The 21,199-nt window shown below is 42.9% G+C and overlaps 1 long non-coding RNA gene across 1 annotated transcript in view; it reads left to right on the forward strand.

Moving 5' to 3' along the window:
• The first annotated feature begins 3,370 nt into the window (after nt 1–3,370).
• Nucleotides 3,371–21,199, forward strand: part of LOC142677674 (uncharacterized) — a 37,092-nt gene continuing 19,263 nt past the window's right edge. Inside the window, exon 1 of the long non-coding RNA XR_012852613.1 lies at nt 3,371–3,580. This is a non-coding gene — a long non-coding RNA (uncharacterized LOC142677674). The remainder of the gene's footprint in view (nt 3,581–21,199) is intronic.

Genomic DNA, 21,199 nt, shown 5'->3' on the forward strand with positions numbered 1-21,199 from the left:
GTGCCGACGGTCATTTTTTTTACGCGCCGCTGTCAAAAGACGGCGCGTAAAAGAGACGCCCGCGTCAAAGAAAAGCCTGTCACTTCTTGAGACGTAATTTTCCCTTGACTCCATAGAAAAACAGCTCCAATTACATCCGTAATGGACGCAGCGAATAGCGCCTGCACATGCCATTACGTCTGAAATTCCGGAGCCGTTTTCTCCTGAAAACAGCTCCGTAATTTCAGCCGTAATGGACGCTGCCGTGTGAACATACCCTAAAATGAGCATCAGCCCCCCACTCACAGTAAAACTACCATCAGCCCGTCCACTCACAGTAAAACTACCATCAGCCCCCACTCACAGTAAAACGACCATCAGCCCCCCACTCACAGTAAAATGACCATCAGCCCCCCACTCACAGTAAAATGACCATCAGCCCCCCACTCACAGTAAAACGACCATCAGCCCCCCACTCACAGTAAAACGACCATCAGCCCCCCACTCACAGTAAAACTACCATCAGCCCCCCACTCACAGTAAAATGACCATCAGCCCGTCCACTCACAGTAAAATGACCATCAGCCCCCCACTCACAGATGCCCCCTGTATAGTACCACACAGCCCCTTGTAGGTCGTGCCACACAGCCCCCTTGTAGGTAGTGCCACACAGCCCTCTTGTAGGTAGTGCCACACAGCCCTTTTGTAGTTCGTGCCACACAGCCCTCTTGTAGGTAGTGCCACACAGCCCTCTTGTAGGTAGTGCCACACAGCCCCCTTGTAGGTCGTGCCACACAGCCCCCTTGTAGGTAGTGCCACACAGCCCCCTTGTAGGTAGTGCCACACAGCCCTCTTGTAGGTAGTGCCACACAGCCCCCTTGTAGGTAGTGCCACACAGCCCCCTTGTAGGTAGTGCCACACAGCCCCCTTGTAGGTAGTGCCACACAGCCCTCTTGTAGGTAGTGCCACACAGCCCCTTTGTAGGTAGTGCCACACAGCCCCCTTGTAGGTAGTGCCACACAGCCCCCTTGTAGGTAGTGCCACACAGCCCCCTTGTAGGTAGTGCCACACAGCCCCCTTGTGGTTCGTGCCACACAGCCCCCTTGTAGTTTCGTGCCACACAGCCCCCTTGTAGTTTCGTGCCACACAGCCCCCTTGTAGGTCATGCCACACAGTCCCCTTGTAGGTCATGCCACACAGCCCCCTTGTAGGTCATGCCACATAGCCCCTTTGTAGGTAGTAGGGATGTCACGACACCTGAATTTGGACTTCAATACCGATACTTCGTGTAGTATTGCAATTTCGATACCAAAACGATATTTTGCCAACAGTAATAAAAAAAAGTTCTTCCATTTTCTGATGTGAGGCGCGAGGTGTGATGATGAATTTAACCTCCATTTGCCTCACATTAATAGTAATTAACCCCATCATGTTTCTCAGTCATAATGGGTTAATGTGTGAGGTACATGATGGGGTTAATTACTATTAATGTGAGGCACATGGAGGTTAAAATCATCACACCTCGTGCCCCATAATAATAAGTGAAAGAAGTTTTTTTTAAATTTATTTCTGAAGTCTTTCTGCCAAAAAAACTGCACCAAAATTTGGTGCTGTTTTTCAGGTGAAATTCCCTGCGGTTCTCAGGACGTATACACTGTGTCGTTTTACGTATCCACCCTGTGTGTTCCTACCCTTATAATCAAGTTGCTCTCCCCACAAATATTATCTCTAAGGGCTTATTCAGACGAACGGGATATACGTCCGTGCAACGCGCGTGATTTTCACACGCGTGGCACGGACCTATATTAGTCTATGGGGCCGTGCAGACATGTGCGTGATTTTTATGCTGCGTGAGTCCGCTGCATAAAAGTCATGACATGTCCGTTCTTTGAGCGTTTTTTGCGCATCACGCACCCATTGAAGTCAATGGGTGCGTGAAAACCACGCATGGCACACGGAAGCACTTCCATGCGAACAGCGTGATTCGCGCAACAACTGTCAAAAGGATGAATGAAAACAGAAAAGCACCACCTGCTTTTTTGTTTACAAACATCCAAATGGAGTGTCATAATGATGGCGGCTGCGCGAAAAGCACACAGCCGCGCATCATATGCTGCTGCCGCACGGAGCTGTCAAATGCATTTTGCGCAGGCAAAACGCCGTGTTTTTTGCGTGCGCAAAAGGCACGCGCTCGTGTGAATCCAGCCTAAGGGTAAGGCCACACGGAGCAGCCCTGACACGGTCGCAACGCAGCTAACAACCACGCCGCCACCATGTTCAGTGCGGCTGTCAAACAGCCTGTTAGTGGCCGCACGTATTCCGGTTACACGCGCACTGCCGCTCCATTCATTCTCTATGGGAGCGCCGGAGATAGCCGAGTGCAGTGTTCTGCTTTTTCTGCCGCTCCCATAGAAAATGAATAGGGGGTAAGTTGTTGTAATTTGCAAAATCGTGCGGCCATAAAGGGTGTATTAATTCATGGCCGCACGATTTTGCAGATAAAGGGACGGTTTACCAGCGTTAACGTGCGGCCATGAATTAATACACCCTTTATGGCCGCACGATTTTGCAAATTACAACAACTTACCCCCTATTCATTCTCTATGGGAGCGGCGGAAAAAGCAGAACACTGCACTCGGCTATCTCCGGCGCTCCCATAGAGAATGAATGGAGCGGCAGTGCGCGTGTAACCGGAATACCCCTTAACGAGGTATTGGACAGCCGCTCCTACATAGTGCCAAGCGCGGTTGTTGGCCGCGTTGCGACAGTGTGAGGGCCGCTCCGTGTGGCCGTACCCTAAAGAATCCTTTCTCCCCATACATAACGCTAAGTTCCCCTCCCCCATGATTCATAATAAGCTCCTACACCACAAAATAAACTATACAGAAGTCCCCCTCCCCACAAAATACATGTATAAAGAATCCCCCCACTCCTATAGCATTTAGGGCAATGTCCCCTCCCCCACAAAATCGATCTGTAAAAAATACACACTCAAAGTACCTCTAACCTAGCCTCCCCTCCCCCACAAAATCGATCTGTAAAAAAACACACACACACACACAAAGTACCTCTAACCTAGCCTCCCCTCCCCCACAAAATCGATCTTTTAAAAAAAACAAAACATCCTGTTACACATCAAATAAAGCCCCCTCTCTCCCACTGCACATAAATAGACATAGATTAATCTAAAGCTGCTGCACTTACCTGACTCTGGAGCTCCGTGGAGGAGTCTTCACTGGGGCAGCAGCACAGCAGGAAGGAGCTGCTTGAGGCTCTGAGTGTGTGTGACACTGCAGTACAGGCTGTGCCGATTGGTGGAGCAGACAGAGGCACCTGCTGCTCCTCCAATCAGCGCTCACTTCACGCAGCAGTGCAGAGGGAGGAACATTTCTCCTCTCTTCTGCTCGTACCCACTGGCGCCCCCCTTGCAGCATGGCGGCCGGCGCCCTGTGCGACCGCACGTGTCGCACATAGCTAAGGCCGGCCATGCTCAAATACGTCTGTTGGGGACATTTATTTGTTACAACGTCTGATCAGACAAGCCGATCTCTTAAATTAGGACTCCGTCTGTATGGTAACAGAGGAGGCGATTTAAATTCAGGTATTCCTAAGCAAACCCTTTCCAATATTGACCTGTTTTGTCTCAGGTTGTCCCCAATCCCATTACTAAGAGGGCGGTAGATGGACACAAATGGGATTCATTGCAAGTTGTCCGTTCTACACTTTCTACCCAAGAGTGACTCTTTGTCCACCATACGGCCTTCCCTTTCTGTTGTTGAACCACATTTAATGGATACCCTCTAGATATAAATCTTTGGCACATTTCTTCTAGCCGATTATTTACATTGTCCTCACTCCTCACAATCCTCCTAACTCAGGCCCAATGCACACGACCGTAAAAAACCTCCGTTTTTGCGGACCACAATTGCGGTCCGCAAAAACGGAGCCATTCACTTTCACTGAACACTGACACCTTTCCGTAGCACTACGGAAGGGTGTAAGTGCCGTGGAAATGTTCCGGGAATTATGGAACATGTCCGTTTTTTCGCATTTTGCGGGCCGTGCTCCCATACTTTGTATGGGAGCACGGCCCGAAAATGCGGCTGTCAGTCAGCGGCCGGCCGTGCCCGCAATCACGTGCCGTGATTGCGGGCACGGTCGTGTGCATGGGGCCTTAGTAACTGGCTTAACGGTAGTGAATTAACCATATTCTTGGGATTATGGCTCTGGTAATTCAACATGTTGTTCCTATCTGTTGTATTTTTTAGAAATATCTGATACTAAATAGTCACCATTCTTGGAGACCATAGTGTCTCTTGAATTTCCCTATCTGAGTGGGTAAGTGTGAATTTTAACTCTATATATATATTATTAGGTTCCTCCTGGAACAATAATAGTTCCTCCACTGAGCTTGTCCCTCTGCGCTGTCGGTAAAAATCATCTCCAAACATAAAACAATTATGTGTATTCAGTACAGCAGCTCAAGGACAAATCGTGTACACCAAGGAGACATATCCGAGCCGGTGAGCACACACTGCACTGCTTCCAAACCTCTATCTTGTACAATTGATGTGTACAACCATACATCAAAGGAAGCCAAAATGGCCGAACCTGATGTCAGAAGCTGTATCTCAACAACTATATTATTTTTTAATAAAAACCAATTACAAAGTTGCATTAAACACTGTTGTTTTAGTTAAAAAAAAATGTCTTCTAAAGCTTACATAGCCTTTAAAGGGAATGTGTCGCAAATTAAACTTTTTTTTTTAAAGTAAGTTACTTATTTCTATTATATTTTTAACGTTTTTTTGCTGTATTTTTTTTCCTTCCACATTGTGGAAAGTATTAAAAATGAAATAATAATTTTACATGTTTTCCTATGTTGGCCACCAGAGGGAGCACTTCCCAGAATTACAGCAAGGCAAAGCAACCTGACTCACAGCTGCCATAAATGTGGGAGGGAATCTCAGCACCCCTCCTACAAGCCAGGAAAAGGTGTCTTGAAATTGCTAAGCAGTGTCCGGCTGCCATTTTCGGAGTGATTGTATAAATGGCAGCTGGCAGAAGCTATAGGACACACCAAAAGGCTAAGGGTATGTTCACACACTTACTAAACAAAGGGAAAACAGCTCCTGATTTTCAGCAATTTTTTTTATCAAACTCGCATTTTTGGCAGCGTTTTTTACAGCCGTTTTTGTAGCTGTTTTTCTATAGAGTCAATGAAAAACTGCTCCAAAAACCTCCCAAGAAGTGACATGCACTTCTTTTTGGCGGCCATCTTTTTACGTGCCAATTTTGGAAAACGGTCACGTAAAAAAATGCACCGTCGGAACTGAACGCCGTATTTCCCATTGGAAACAATGACCAGATGTTTGTAGGTGTTCTGCTTCCAATTTTTCAGCCTTTTTTCAGGACGTTTATGGCCCGAAAAATGGCTGAAAACACTGCGTGTGAACATACCCTTAGAATGATGAAAGTGAAGTGAATGATTTTTCAGTTGACAGGTTCACATGGCATGTATTTCAGGAGGAGACATAGTGATACTCAGTGACCGGCGATCAGGTGATCAGCCTATGCTGTTAGGAGAATGTTTTTAAGTGCCTTCTTCTAGGCGTTTGTAGGGTTAGAGGGGATAATTTCATAGCAATTGCGGTTGTCAAGGATCCCGAGGCACATAGAAATGCCTGGCGATCCATGACGACCACATTGCCCCCCTTGTGGGATGACTTGATAATAATAGACTCATCGTTTTCAAGGAGTCGTAAACTCTCAAGTTCATCAGGGGTAATATTGCTACACCCCCCTTTACGACAAATACGGGATAACTGGTCAGTCACCACCTTCAAGAACATATCAATTGGTGTATTTTCACTCATAGACTATGCACATTGATAAGAATCTTACGTTCCGTTAATTTCTAGATTTACTGCCTGATTAGAACGATTAGGCTGGGTTCACACGACCTATTTTCAGACATAAACGAGACGTATTATGCCTTGTTTTACGTCTGAAAATAGGGCTACAATACGTCGGCAAACATCTGCCCATTCATTTGAATGGGTTTGCCGACGTACTGTGCAGACGTCCTGTCATTTACGCGTCGTCGTTTGACAGCTGTCAAGCGACGACGCGTAAATTGACTGCCTCGGCAAAGAAGTGCAGGACACTTCTTTGCAACGTAATTTGAGCCGTTCTTCATTGAAGTCAATGAAGAGCAGCTCAAGATTACAGGCGTCAAAGACGCCTCGCATAATACGAGGAGCAGCATTTACGTCTGAAACGACGCAGCTGTTTTCTCCTGAAAACAGTCTGTCTTTTCAGACGTAAAAGCCTCTCATCGTGTGCACATACCCTAAAAATACATTTTATTGATAGATACTAAAATAAGCTCTTGAAGCCCAATTACATATAACAACAGGCTCAGACAGGTGGTCAGCAGCAGAGAAGGTCTATTAGTAGTGGTAATATTGATAAGAAAACTAATGGTGGAATAATATTACCACTACTAATAGACCTTCTCTGCTGCTGACCACCTGTCTGAGCCTGTTGTTATATGTAATTGGGCTTCAAGAGCTTATTTTAGTATCTATCAATAAAATGTATTTTAATCGTTCTAATCAGGCAGTAAATCTATTTTCACTCATAGGTGGATTCTTATTTGAGGGCAAGGCCAAGTCCGTAAATGGACCTTCTCCTGTTGGCTACCACCTTACTTGAGTAAATCCCCCATAGTCCTAAGAAGGGGCATATATGCCTCCTCTAAACCCAACTCCTGACACCTACGTCTGTCATTAATTTATTTATTTTTTTTTAATTTTAGCTTCCGCCTAAACAGTTGTAGGTCTTTGACCCATGAAAACAAGTCAAAAGTCGGGGTAGGGACAAATGAGAGTCCTCTCTTTAACACACAAATTTCCCCTTTAGATCGTACTCTTTGAGAAAATTTGTGTTGGGGTATTGGGGTCTGCCTCTTCCCCTAACACTAGGACGCGAAATGTATCACTGTCGTAATCAAATGAAGATATTTCTGTATACATATCTGGTATACACTACCGTTCAAAAGTTTGGGGTCACCCAGACAATTTTGTGTTTTCCATGAAAACTCACACTTATATTTATCAAATGAGTTGCAAAATGACTAGAAAATATAGTCAAGACATTGACAAAGTTAGAAATAATGATTTTTATTTGAAATAATAATTTTCTCCTTCAAACTTTGCTTTCGTCAAAGAATGCTCCATTTGCAGCAATTACAGCATTGCAGACCTTTGCCATTCTAGCTGTTCATTTGCTGAGGTAATCGGGAGAAATCTCACCCCATGCTTCCAGAAGCCCCTCCCACAAGTTGGATTGCCTTGATGGGCACTTCTTGCGTACCATACGGTCAAGATGCTCCCACAACAGCTCTATGGGGTTGAGATCTGGTGACTGCGCTGGCCACTGCATTACAGATAGAATACCAGCTGCCTGCTTCTTCCCTAAATAGTTCTTGCATCATTTGGAGGTGTGCTTTGTGTCATTGTCCTGTTGTAGGATGAAATTAGCTACAATGAAGCGCTGTCCACAGGGTATGGCATGGCGTTGCAAAATGGAGTGATAGCCTTCCTTATTCAAAATCCCTTTTACTTTGTACAAATCTCCCACTTTACCAGCACCAAAGCAACCCCAGACCATCACATTACCTCCACCATGCTTGAAAGATGGCGTCAGGCACTCTTCCAGCATCTTTTCAGTTGTTCTGCGTCTCACAAATGTTCTTCTGTGTGATCCAAACACCTCAAACTTCGATTCGTCTGTCCATAACACTTTTTTTCAATCTTCCTCTGTCCAATGTCTGTGTGCTTTTGCCAATATTAATCTTTTCCTTTTATTAGCCAGTCTCAGATATGGCTTTTTCTTTGCCACTCTGCCCTGAAGGCCAGCATCCCGGAGTCGCCTCTTCACTGTAGACGTTGACACTGGCGTTTTGCGGGTACTATTTAATGAAGCTGCCAGTTTAGGACCTGTGAGGCGTCTATTTCTCAAACTAGAGACTCTAATGTACTTGTCTTGTTGCTCAGTTGTGCAGCGGGGTCTCCCACTTCTCTTTCTACTCTGGTTAGAGCCTGTGTGTGCTGTCCTCTGAAGGGAGTAGTACACACCGTTGTAGGAAATCTTCAGTTTCTTGGCAATTTCTCGCATGGAATAGCCTTAATTTCTAAGAACAAGAATAGACTGTCGAGTTTCACATGAAAGCTCTCTTTTTCTAGCCATTTTGAGAGTTTAATCAAACCCACAAATGTAATGCTCCAGATTCTCAACTAGCTCAAAGGAAGGTCAGTTTTATAGCTCCTCTAAACAGCAAAACGGTTTACAGCGGTGCTAACATAACTGCACAAGGGTTTTCAAGTGTTTTCTAATCATCCATTAGCCTTCTAACACAGTTAGCAAACAGAATGTACTATTAGAACACTGGAGTGATGGTTGCTGGAAATGGGCCTCTATACACCTATGTAGATATTGCATTAAAAAACAGACGTTTGCAGCTAGAATAGTCATTTAGCACATTAACAATGTATAGAGTGTATTTCTGATTAATTTCATGTTATCTTCATTGAAAAAAACTGTGCTTTTCTTTCAAAAATAAGGAAATTTCTAAGTGACCCTAATCTTGTGAACGGTAGTGTATATATATTTATAAATAAAAAAAAAAAAATATATATATATATATATATATATACTGTATATATATATGTATATAAATGTTTTCAAAGGTGTACATAGTCTTTAAACAGAATCCCCTCACCCCACACATAACATTCACAGTCAAGCTCCCCCTCCCCCACATAGCATTCATAGCCATATCCCCCCTCCCCCACAAAAAGTTTTACACATAATCCCCTACCCCACACCAAACATATTGGCACAATTCACACAGAGTTTTTTTTACGCTGATTTTGATGCGGAAACTGCATCAGAATCAGCAGCAAAAATGTCCAAAACCACCTCCCATTGACTTTAATGGGAGACGGAGGTGTTATTTTTCTGTGACAGTTTTTAGCCGCTCGTGGCAAAAAAAAGCGTTATGATCTTCCTTGCCGCGGTTCCACCTCTGACCTCCCACTGAAATCAATGGGGGCAGAGAAAGCGTCTTGCACTGCGTTTTTTGTCAGCAGCACTCAATGGCTGCGGTCGAAAAACACTGTGAAAATCGTGGCAAGAATTTTCAGGCAGGTCAAAATCTGCCTGCAAAAAAAACTCAGTGTGAACAGAGCCTTACAGTTAAGTCCCCCGTCCCCCTCAAGAGCGATTTGTAAAGAATCCCCTCCCCCACACATAACATTTACAGTTTCATCTTCATCAGCTGTTACATGTTGCAGGCAGGAGGGTAGGAGAGCTGTGTGTTACTGCTTCTCTTCAGCCCTTTCTTCTTCTTTCTTCTTCCTCCATCCTCCCTGCTTCTTTGTGATGGGGCCGTGCAGTGCAGCAAACGGCAGGGCCCCATATGTTATTACAACCTGGTCGGAGAGAAGAGCTGTGATTCTCCTGCACAGAGTGTGTGGCCACGGGTAGCTGCATTATACATCAGATGTGACGTCATATAATGCAGCCACCGGACGTCAGATGTTCTGTGCAGGAGAATCACAGGCATTCTCTCCAATGCTCCCCTGCGCTACCCTTAACTCCCCGTGGCCCTAATCATCTACTAGACAACCGGCCCCGGGGGCACACACCTCCCTTCCCCCTGGCTCAGCCCGCTTCTGACTGCCGTGTGACAGTGTCCTTATAGCTAGACAGCTTAAACTTAGACCAGACAAGCACAAAATGTGCCATATTTATCACAGTTATACAACCTGAATGATAATTTTGGCACATCTTGCATAACCTCTTAGGCACTTGTTTGTTCCTCACACCACTTTAGATTTGGCTAATTTTGCACCAGCATTTTAAGCCACGTGCTTTTCTGACAAGTCACAACTCTTTAGCTGCTAAGTATGCCCCTTTTCAGTACTAAAAAATGTCTAGTGAGATGCAAACATCAATATTGCGCCAAACTGCGACTATTTTGCATCCAAATTTTGCTCATTTTTTATCACTTCTAGATCCAAACACAATAGTAAATCTGCCTCAAATAGTTTATCCTTAGATAATAAAAATAAAAAAAAATAAAGATATACACTTATAGCTGTGAAACAGTGTAGCATCTATAGACAAACCAATCAATGATTTATTATACACTGCCTATCAGGTCCGATCCTAGCTTTTCTGCTGCCTGAGGCGAAAATTGAAAAAAAGCACATAACTTTGCAAATAATATACGTTTTAAACACAATTTATACTGTAGTTATCGGCATCATAGCACATATTAGATTAGTTAGGAGATAGGGCATTAATAAACTAGTGATTCAGTCAGATGCTCTGACACCCTCCCTTGTAGAATAATAACTATTGAGGGCTTTAGAGTGGGGATTATACTGCGGGGGGGGGGGCTGAGCAACTTATTGACTGCTGAGTGCTCTATGGGGAAGGATAATTCTGCGCTCAATTATCCCCCCACAGAGCTCTCTGCAGTCAGTCAGATGCTCAGACCCCCCCCCCCCCCCCCCGCCCCTTCAGTATAGCAACTACTGACGGCTCTATGGGGGATTTTTTCCCCCCTCAGTGCCCTTTGCTGTCAGCAAGATGCTCAGTAACCCCCCTTGCCCCTAGCGTCGGCCTGGTCACTTTTAAAGAGTGGAAGCAAGAGGCTGAGTCTGAACACAGCAAGCAGCGGTCTGCCGCTCTAGTCTTAACATTGCTCACCTTACAGATCACCACTCTGCTCCACCTCTCTGGCAGTGCATGCTTCGTGCAGTGTCAAAGAGGAGGAGTGTTCTCCAGCAGACGTGCGCACATCTGCTAATTAAGTTACGCTGCACCCCCCTGCGCACCAGCCCCCTGTGCTCCACCCCTAGCCCAGCCCATCTCAGTCCGTCCCTTCCATGGCTCCTGGCTGACTGAGATTAAAACACAAAATTCGCCCCCCCCCCTTCTAACTAAGTGGCGCTCCCTGAGGCAGCAGGCTCACCTCGCCTATCTATCTATCATCTATCTATCTATCTATCTATCTATCTATCTATCTATCTATCTATCTATCTATCTATCTATCTATCTATCTATCTATCTATCTATCTGTCTGTCTGTCTATCTATCTCCCTCTTTATCTATCGATCCCATATCTATCTGGACATGATCATCATTTTTATGTTAATGTATTAGGCTTCGTTCACATCTGCGTCGGGTTCTGTTCATGGGTTCCGTCAGACCTTTCCGTCAGGCGAACCCATGAATGGAAATCAAACGGAAACCATAGCTTTCCGTTTGCATTACCATTGATTTCAATGGTAATGCTTCCATTGCTAATTGTTTCCGTTTGTGTCCGTTCTGTAAGGTTTCTGTTTTTTTGAGCGGAATCAATAGCGCAGTAGAGTACGGAAGAGATAAACGGAATTAGCAACAGAAGCATTACCATTGAAATCAATGGTAATGCAAACGGAAACCTCTGGTTTCCGTTTGGTTTCCATTCATGGTTTCCCCTGACCAAAAGGACTGCAGCACGGTGGCTCAGTGGTTAGCACTATTGCCTTGCCACGCTGGTTTCCGCCCACACCCCAAAAACATACCAATAGGGAATTTAGATTGTGAGCCCCAATGGGGACAGTAAAAAAGAGGACCTCTGTACAGCACTGCGTAATATGTTGGTGCTATATAAGTAACTGAAATAAATAAATAATAAATAAACCCCTTCGCAGATGTGAACGAAGCCTTAACTATTTTCTTATTTCCTTCCTCAGCATATTCAATGTCACTTTCACTTTCTTCTGAACAGTCCTGTATATCAGAGTAAGGGAACCTTTACTTTCATTTTGTGAACTCCGTACATGAATAACACAGCCTTGTATGAACAGGATTTTAATATCTGATCACTGCAGTGAAGATTCATTGTAGACTTAAAACGGACGTCCAAGAAGTTACAGTGATTTTTTTCTTACTACCAAATTTAACATTGGAAGAAAACTTAAGAAACATTTTTTGATAAGTTTCATTTCCTGTATTGTGGATATGTCAATGTTGGGCACCGACCAAACCACATCTGACTATCAGGTATGTTGGTTAGAAGAAATAAATTGAATGCTCCACTGGGGCAGGGATCAAGGCATTGTATTCAATTGGATTGTACGATTTGGTAGCATATAAGATACATAATAATAGGAAATATGACGAATAATAAAAACAATTACATTTATAACAATTTCACTGCAAGTTATGCTCGTTTACCTTAATACAGAATGTCATAACTTATGTACTATGTGAGACTTTCAAGCTATAATCTGCATGTATATCAGAATGATTCATCTAATGTTTTTTTCTGTTGGTTGGTTTATATTAAGTTTATATGATAAATTAAGGCAGTCTTCAATGTGTTTTCTTAGTAAAGATATGTTGCAAATCTCTTTGTATTATAGCTGGCCAAAAACGTAAAGATTAATAATAATAAGAGGGGTTGTACAGTTCCTAAAAATTGATGGCCTATCCTCAGAAAAGGCCATCAATATCTGATGGTTCGGGGTCCGACTACTGGCACCCCCGCCGATCAGCTGTTTTGAAGGGGCCGCAGTGCTCGTACAAGCCCTGCTTCCCCTTCATTCCTTATCTGCTCGTACTGTGAATAGCCGACACGCTTTTAGCAGCGATTCACAGTATTACTTACATTCACTTCAATGGCAGAAGGCTCTAGTACTGTGAACCGCCGCTACATGTGTGTCCACGATTCACAGTACGAGCAGATAAGAAAAAAGGGGAAGCAGCGCTCATACGTGCACTGCGGCCCCTTCAAAACAACTGATCGGCGGGGGTCTCGGGAGTCGGACCATGACCGATCAGCTGCTGAGGATAGACCATCAATTTTTAGGGACCGGACAACCCCTTTAAAGCTATGTCTATGGTACTAGAAACAACTTCTCGGTTGGAACATATATTGTCCATTCTAAAGAATTTTTCTCGGTTGTTAGCAGTAAACTCTCTATTTTCAGCAGGTTGGCAATGTAAACATACAATATTTCTCACAATACGAATGATCTTTCATGGGATTTATGGCAATTCACTCAAGTGACAAACAATGTAAATATCTACTCAACCTGTACTGCAAAATGAGATTCTCTTCATGCCCCACTTGACTTATCAGCCAGACTCCTGTTCATTACAATATATATCCTTTCTAACGTTATTAAGCTACCAAACCACATACCAAGAGCCAACTGCAAGACATTTAACGCCAGCTGCACCCCCACACCCCCAACACACACACACACACACACACACACACACACACACACCAGCAACACTAATGCCTTTTTTTAAACTCTGTCCTGCAATCCAACATTGGAAATGTCCAATCCTATTTCTGTTAGGTGCACACCATCCAACACAAATATTTTTGGCAGACTACCTTCCAAGATCCAAGGCCTGACTACGACCCCACTCAATTTCTTGTTAGAAATAACCTAAAGTCGCTGGATTCCTAGCATAAAGCTCACACAACCACAGCATCACTTCGAGACTTGTCTTAAATCATAATCACCACATACAAAATTCAAGATATTCTCAAAGGTTTTCAGAATTTTGCAGTATTTCTGGTTTCTTTCCTCTTCCACCTTATTTTTAATCCCTCCTTTAATTATGCCTGTTATCTAATTATTCCTGGTTATCAGAGAAAACAGCTCCACAAATTCACCATTTGGATGCTCTCCCCTGCTCAGGCTTCAAATGGGCCTGCAAAAGCCAAGCCTTTACCCTGATGTGCTGTCTAATGAGTCCATAAGAAAGGTTGCCGCTCCCCTCTCTTAACTAATTACAACCAATTCTATTAACATGGAGCCCAAAGTGGGACTAACAAGGTTCCACTCCATGGTAGGTTTAACAGCAGCTGATGACGCCATACATTTCATGTAAGGCCAACAGACAGGAGGTGGACACACTGGGTTTCTAACATGTTTGGCATAGACTAGACCAGTGAGAGGACTCTATAAGATCATCTATTCTTCACGTCATTTGAGGTCTCCCCTTGATGCAAAACACACCATCTATGTCACAACACCAGCAGATAAAATATTTGCTAAACTGTTGGTTGTCAACATAGGCCATATAACTGTGTGCACATGAGCGGCGAGGGGACAGAATCGGCTTGTGTAAAAGCAACTTAACAGATGAAGATCCAATCAGCCGATAAACGATCGTTTGCTCGTTCATCGGCTGTTTGTTGGCCTGTTTACACAGGGAAATGATCAGGATCGAGTATAAACGTTCATTTGCCCAATCATTAGCCAGTGTAAAAGGGCTTTTACTCAACCTCTTTTACTTGGTTCATGGTCAACTTCTGCAAAGATAAAGAATCCAAATGTACATATTAAATTAAGGCAATCCCACGTAAAGCATATTTAAGCCATTCTCTATTTCTTTTCTTCTTCCAGTATATTACTTTGCCTACTTTTGCTGGCCATTAGCATCACTCTGCTTCCTTCTCAACTTCTATTTTTTGCTACTTCTCTCTTTGGCTTCTTCTTTTACTACTTTCTTTTTTTCTCTGCTAAAGTCTTCTCTCTCACTCAGGTATTTTTTTCTGGTTATATACTTCGGACCAGATAACCTTTCCTATATTCTTCACAGAGTTCCTGTTTTTTTATTTTTTTTATTCCTTTCTAAGCCCTGTTGGTAGTTGCTGGATCACAATATTTGTAATAATATTCTAATAATAGCAATACCAGATTAATCTCAGGAGCCTATATGCACAAAATGTCCTCTGGTAAAGTTTTATTGAGCCAGTGTAATTATAACAGACCATGGACAGCACTCCATCGATATGAGAACTTTTGCCACAGAGCGTTGAGTGGAGTACAAATAAATATTCATCTATTGGCGTTTACACCACTGGGAAACATCACATGTATATAAGTAGTGAGTGAAGAAAATATAATGTAGCTCTTACCCTGTTAACAGATGCTCTATCTTATGGCCACCCTTAGACATAGTGTTGGTGACTGATTGACAGGTGTGTTCTGCACATCAATCAAGGGCGTACGTATTAGTGAGGCAGACCATGCAATTATTATAGGGCGCTGGGGGAGGCTGGTCCCATCTCCTTTGCTACTGGATAGCGAGAACCTGTGCAAGACTCCCCCTCCAGAAGAATCTTATTGTTAGCAAGTAATGGGATGTGGAGGGTAAAACAAACACTAGTCCCTTCTGTCCTTGGTGGTGAATCCTAACACCATAATGGGGGGCTCTTTTTTTATATTTGCTGTGCGAGCCCCTCTCTTCTATGTATGCCACTGACATTGTGAGAGCAGGAGACATTCATTTTGTAATAGACAGTTTTTATTTACTAAAATGCTTTCCACATTCATTTTCTTACTAAAATCAAGAACTTCACCACTTAAATAAAACACTAATTTATGAGTGGACAGGAATGTTCTGCTTTTTTACAGAGTGTTTGAAACATTACTTCGCTTTGAGCAATTACTTTTTGTTAGCAGTGTCCACCAATGATAAGCGGATCATAGAGTGTCCTGCCGTGGCCTCCGAGGACCACCAGCAATTAGCTGTAATCTGTGGGGGGAGTCAAGCAGCATGTGTTCAGCGCCACCACAGGGGAAATTAAGCATTACATGGTGCCCATTGTAGTTAATAGCCTGGCCACTTGCTCCTCGGCTAATCTGCTTGTTTACGTGGCCAATAAAATGGTCAGTAGTCGGCAGCACATCTCCCTGTGTAATCGAAATGTATGGGGACAAATGATTGTAGTAATGATCGCTCATCCCCATATATAAGCAATCATTGCTCCTTGTGAAAAGAGCAAACAATCGCCGATCAACGAGCTGTCTTGTCGATCAGAGCTCGTTTTTACAGCCCAAATTGTGCCGTGTAATAGGACACTTTAAGTGGAAGACATTTATTGCAGTCACTCTCCACTCCACTGGTTAATAAACAAGAGTCCTGAAGGGAGGACCCCTCTCAATTAACCCAGAATTGTCTACTAGGGTATTTGATAATAGGTTTTCTAAAGAAGACATCTCCTTTATGGAACACATTTTTAATAACTTAGAAAATGTCAATCTATATCTCTATTCATGTTTCATGTTTGTTGTACAATAAGTTTTATTTGTGGAAATTGGTGAATGCAAACATTTTCCACATTCCATAGCACAACAGGGTTACATTCTTATAAAACAAGGACATTGTACACAAATTGTGAGTTTATATAACATATTCCTTCAATGTTAATACTAAAACTGTACTTTAATTGAAGCATATAATTCTGTCACAACTTTAGTTTTGATGGTGATGGATTATAGAGGACGCAGACAATTATTCTGAACGTTTAAAAATTATGTGTGTTTTTCTTAAATCGCTTCAAGTTTTCATGAGAATATCCGCTATATTTAGAGAAATAAACCGAGACTTGTAATGCTAAAAGTGAAATTGAAAGGACATCTCATTTAAGCGTTAAGGGGAAATATTTCATGATATGGAATGTGTGATCAGAAAGGGTACATAGCGTATGGGTGAATATCTTACATGCCTAATGCATGGATAAGGACCCATTATAGAACTGGACTCTTAGCATGGTGGTAGTTCAGTCAGTGACCTTTAAATCCTTTCTAAAATGGAGACAAGTATACTGAATCTCCTTATGTTATATTCCATTTGCAATTAGACTCTTTGGTGAAATAAGTTTTCAGAGGTTTCAGGGGGTTACTACCTTCTAAAGAAAGCAGAGGCATTGACTCAAAGCAGTGGCTTATGGTGTTTACGTAGTATTTGTAACCATGTATATTTTTATAGTATGATCTTTAAAGATAATTGTACAATCAAAATTTCTAGAATGACTGGGTCTCATATATAAAAACTTAAAGGGACATTCCTATCTCAGACATTTATGGCATATCCACAGGCCCCCTGACCTCCATCCTGCCTTCTCCCTCTATTGCTGGACTTCAGCCACTGAGTTAGATGTATGGCACCAGCAAAGCTTTCTGAGCTACTTGGTTTGCGTAACTCCAGTAGAAGTTAATGGGAGTTACAGAAACAGCATAGCAAGGCGAGCTACGCTGATTCCATAGCTCCAGAGTTCTAGGACAAAGCGTAGCTCCCTGCAACCAAATAACTCGATGGCTAGAGGTGGGACACGCATCTGTCGGACTTTGATGGCATATTCTGTGGATTTGCCAAAATGTTTTAGATGGAAATATCCCTTTAGAGTTGTTCTCCAGGACCATGATATTGATGGCCTATCCTTAGTGTGTGCATTGGTTAGCCCGCTTAAACTCGCTCTATAAATTTGTAATGGTGCGGGTTTAAAGACCAGGACTGCCTACCGTAAATTTACGGAAGTGGTCCTAAAAAGGGGTATTCTCATCTAAAACTGTTTACATAACTCCTATATAAATGAATGGAGGATGCCACACATGCATGAAGACCTCTCCATCTATTCTCCGCCTGGATATGGCAACTGGTGGGTTGGGGGTCGAGTGATCCACATTCTAGAGAGGAGTGCAGGTGCCAGAACTGGGACTCATATCTATCAGACATTTATGGTATTTCCAGAATGAATTAATAATTAAACACTAAACCTAGAAATTAAATGGTAACTAAACGTTCAACAAACTTCATAGTGATAAATAGTGTCAAAAGTTTTGATTGGTCTGGGTCCGAGCACTGTGACCCCCACCAATCGCTAAAATGAAGCAGCTGAAGCACTCGTGTGAGCTCTGAGCCGCTTTGTTTCTGTTTGGGTTTTTACGGAAAGCCGATGTAGCGGTGTACGGGCTCATAGACTTTCTATTGAGCCAGTACTTGGATACATTGATTTCTGGAAAAAGCCGACCAGAAACTAAGCAGCTCCGCGCTCACACGAGCGCTTCTGCCGCTTCATTTTAGCAAATGGACCCCCACCAATCAAAACTTTTGACATGTTATAGTGAGTGACATGTCAAAAGTTTGTTGAACGTTTAGTTACCCTTTAATGGTGAAAGTAAACCGGAGATTAACTTTGTCACATACTGTGCCAGTCTGCATTATTTTCTGCATATTTTCAAAACAGTCTTGTAGAAATCCTGCAGAGAACACAGGGGTTAATTTCCTACTGATCTGCTCCATTTTGTATGTTTAGTGTTCCTTTACCAAGTTAAAAATGTAAGGAGTTTTTTAATATGACCATAGCAACCAACAGATCACGCCTTTCACTTTCAGTCCTGGTCTGGAAAAATTAGAATTAGAATATGAGTACTCTAGGCTAGTGATTATGAACCTCACCTATAAGGGAGCTGGGCGGCTGCCTATTTAGCGGATATCAAGACTAAGGGCGGATTTACACGAACGTGTAATACGTCCATGCAACGCGCGTGTTTTTCACGTGCGTCGCACGGACCTATGCTAGTCTATGGGGCAGTGCAGACTGTCAGTGATTTTTGCGCAGCGTGAGTCCACTGCGTAAAACTCACGACAGGTCCTATATTTCTTTGTTTTTCGCGCATCACGCGCACCACACGGAAGCACTTCCGTGGGACGCGCGTGATTCGCGCAACAGCAGTCAAAAGTATGTTTGCAAACAGAAAAGCACCACGTGCTTTTCTGTGTACAAACATCCAAACAGAGTGTCATAATGATGGCGGCTGCGCGAAAATCACGCAGCCGCACATCCTATGTGATGACTCACGGAGCTGTTAAGTGCCTTTTGCGCAAAAACGCACACGCTCGTGTAAATCCGCCCTTAAACTGACAGTGAGTGCCCCTAAATCCTAACTGAGTCCGCAGCACATGTCCTGTCAGCCCCCCTAGCTACCTACCAACAATTGAATTCTCATTTTGGGAACATTCTAAAGTCCCGCCATCCGCACAGAAATGTCCACAAATCCTCCCAGAAACACTCCTTATGGGACATACAGTTTCTGCATAAACCTTACCCTATTCCACAATTTTGCAATCCTGTGAAAAACAAGATAGTTGGGAGGTATGGTGTAAGTACCTCCTAGAGAAAAGTCATCTACCCCTTTGAAGTATATGTTATACAAGTTGAAACCCTAGACTCTAGGCAACACTGACACTTTTGTTTTGAACAATCACTGATATTTCACTATAATATGGAAACTGGTAAAGCTGGTACTATCATAGCACTATTTATATATTTGGGTACATTTGTACTGACACTAATGTGGCTGTAGTATTATATGGATTGGGATGCTTTTTGCTATATTTGTCTTGGGTACCAAAAGAGTTTGACCTCCTGGTCCTTGCATCATGTATAAAAACCGATGAAGAAAATAGGGCAGCGTGACCATAGAAAACCAATTGAATTCCAGCTTTCTTTTTTTAGGAGAAAAAGAAAAAATTCTATAGGCATTATTAACACTTTTGTCTTCATCTGTTCTTATAATACTTACCTACTCTCCTGGCAAGTCTCCTACATTGGGTATGTTCCCCACAATGACTATGTTAGGGGAAGCACTATGCTAGCACTGTTTATAAGGGGTACTCTGCTGACAATATTGCTTATTATGCTAATTCTGTTAGCATAAAATCAATGCGGCAAAACAAAACCTAGAAAAATATACATTATCGGTATCACTGTATTCATACCGACCTTTAGAATAAAATAAATAGTTGTTTTTTGTTTTTTTTTGCTGCATGGTATAAAACTGGGGGAACAAACTTGAAACACAATTGCAGAAATTAAATTTTTGTTTTTTTTTGCATTTTCCCCAAAATCAATAAATAATACGTACAGTGGAGGAAATAAGTATTTGATCCCTTGCTGATTTTGTAAGTTTGCCCACTGTCAAAGACATGAACAGTCTAGAATTTTTAGGATAGGTTAATTTTACCAGTGAGAGATAGATTATATAAAAAAAAAATCCAAAAAAAATCACATTGTCAAAATTATATATATTTATTTGCATTGTGCACAGAGAAATAAGTATTTGATCCCTTTGGCAAACAAGACTTAATACTTGGTGGCAAAACCCTTGTTGGCACGCACAGCAGTCAGACATTTTTAGTAGTTGATGATGAGGTTTGCACACATGTTAGATGGAATTTTGGCCCACTCCTCTTTGCAGATCATCTGTAAATCATTACGATTTCGAGGCTGTCGCTTGGCAACTCGGATCTTCAGCTCCCTCCATAAGTTTTCGATGGGATTAAGGTCTGGAGACTGGCTAGGCCACTCCATGACCTTAATGTGCTTCTTTTTGAGCCACTCCTTTGTTGCCTTGGCTGTATGTTTTGGGTAATTGTCGTGCTGGAAGACCCAGCCACGAGCCATTTTTAATGTCCTGGTGGAGGGAAGGAGGTTGTCACTCAGGATTTGACAGTACATGGCTCCATCCATTCTCCCATTGATGCGGTGAAGTAGCCCTGTGCCCTTAGCAGAGAAACACCCCCAAAACATAATGTTTCCACCTCCATGCTTGACAGTGGGTACGGTGTTCTTTGGGTCATAGGCAGAATTTCTCTTCCTCCAAAAATGGCGAGTTGAGTTAATGCCAAAGAGCTCAATTTTAGTCTCATCTGACCACAGCACCTTCTCCCAATCACTCTCAGAATCATCCAGATGTTCATTTGCAAACTTCAGACGGGCCTGTACATGTGCCTTCTTGAGCAGGGGGACCTTGCGGGCACTGCAGGATTTTAATCCATTACGGCGTAATGTGTTACCAATGGTTTTCTTGGTGACTGTGGTCCCAGCTGCCTTGAGATCATTAACAAGTTCCCCCCGTATAGTTTTCTGCTGAGCTCTCACCTTCCTCAGGATCAAGGATACCCCATGAGGTGAGATTTTGCATGGAGACCCATATCGATGTCGATTGACAGTCATTTTGTATGTCTTCCATTTTCTTACTATTGCACCAACAGTTGTCTCCTTCTCACCCAGCGTCTTACTTATGGTTTTGTAGCCCATTCCAGCCTTGTGCAGGTCTATGATCTTGTCCCTGACATCCTTAGAAAGCTCTTTGGTCTTGCCCATGTTGTAGATGTTAGAGTCAGACTGATTAATGGAGTCTGTGGACAGGAGTCTTTTATACAGGTGACCATTTAAGACAGCTGTCTTTAATGCAGGCACCAAGTTGATTTGGAGCGTGTAACTGGTCTGGAGGAGGCTGAACTCTTAATGGTTGGTAGGGGATCAAATACTTATTTCTCTGTG

This window comes from Rhinoderma darwinii (genome assembly GCF_050947455.1).
Source record: "Rhinoderma darwinii isolate aRhiDar2 chromosome 2 unlocalized genomic scaffold, aRhiDar2.hap1 SUPER_2_unloc_46, whole genome shotgun sequence".
Lineage (NCBI taxonomy): Eukaryota > Metazoa > Chordata > Amphibia > Anura > Rhinodermatidae > Rhinoderma > Rhinoderma darwinii.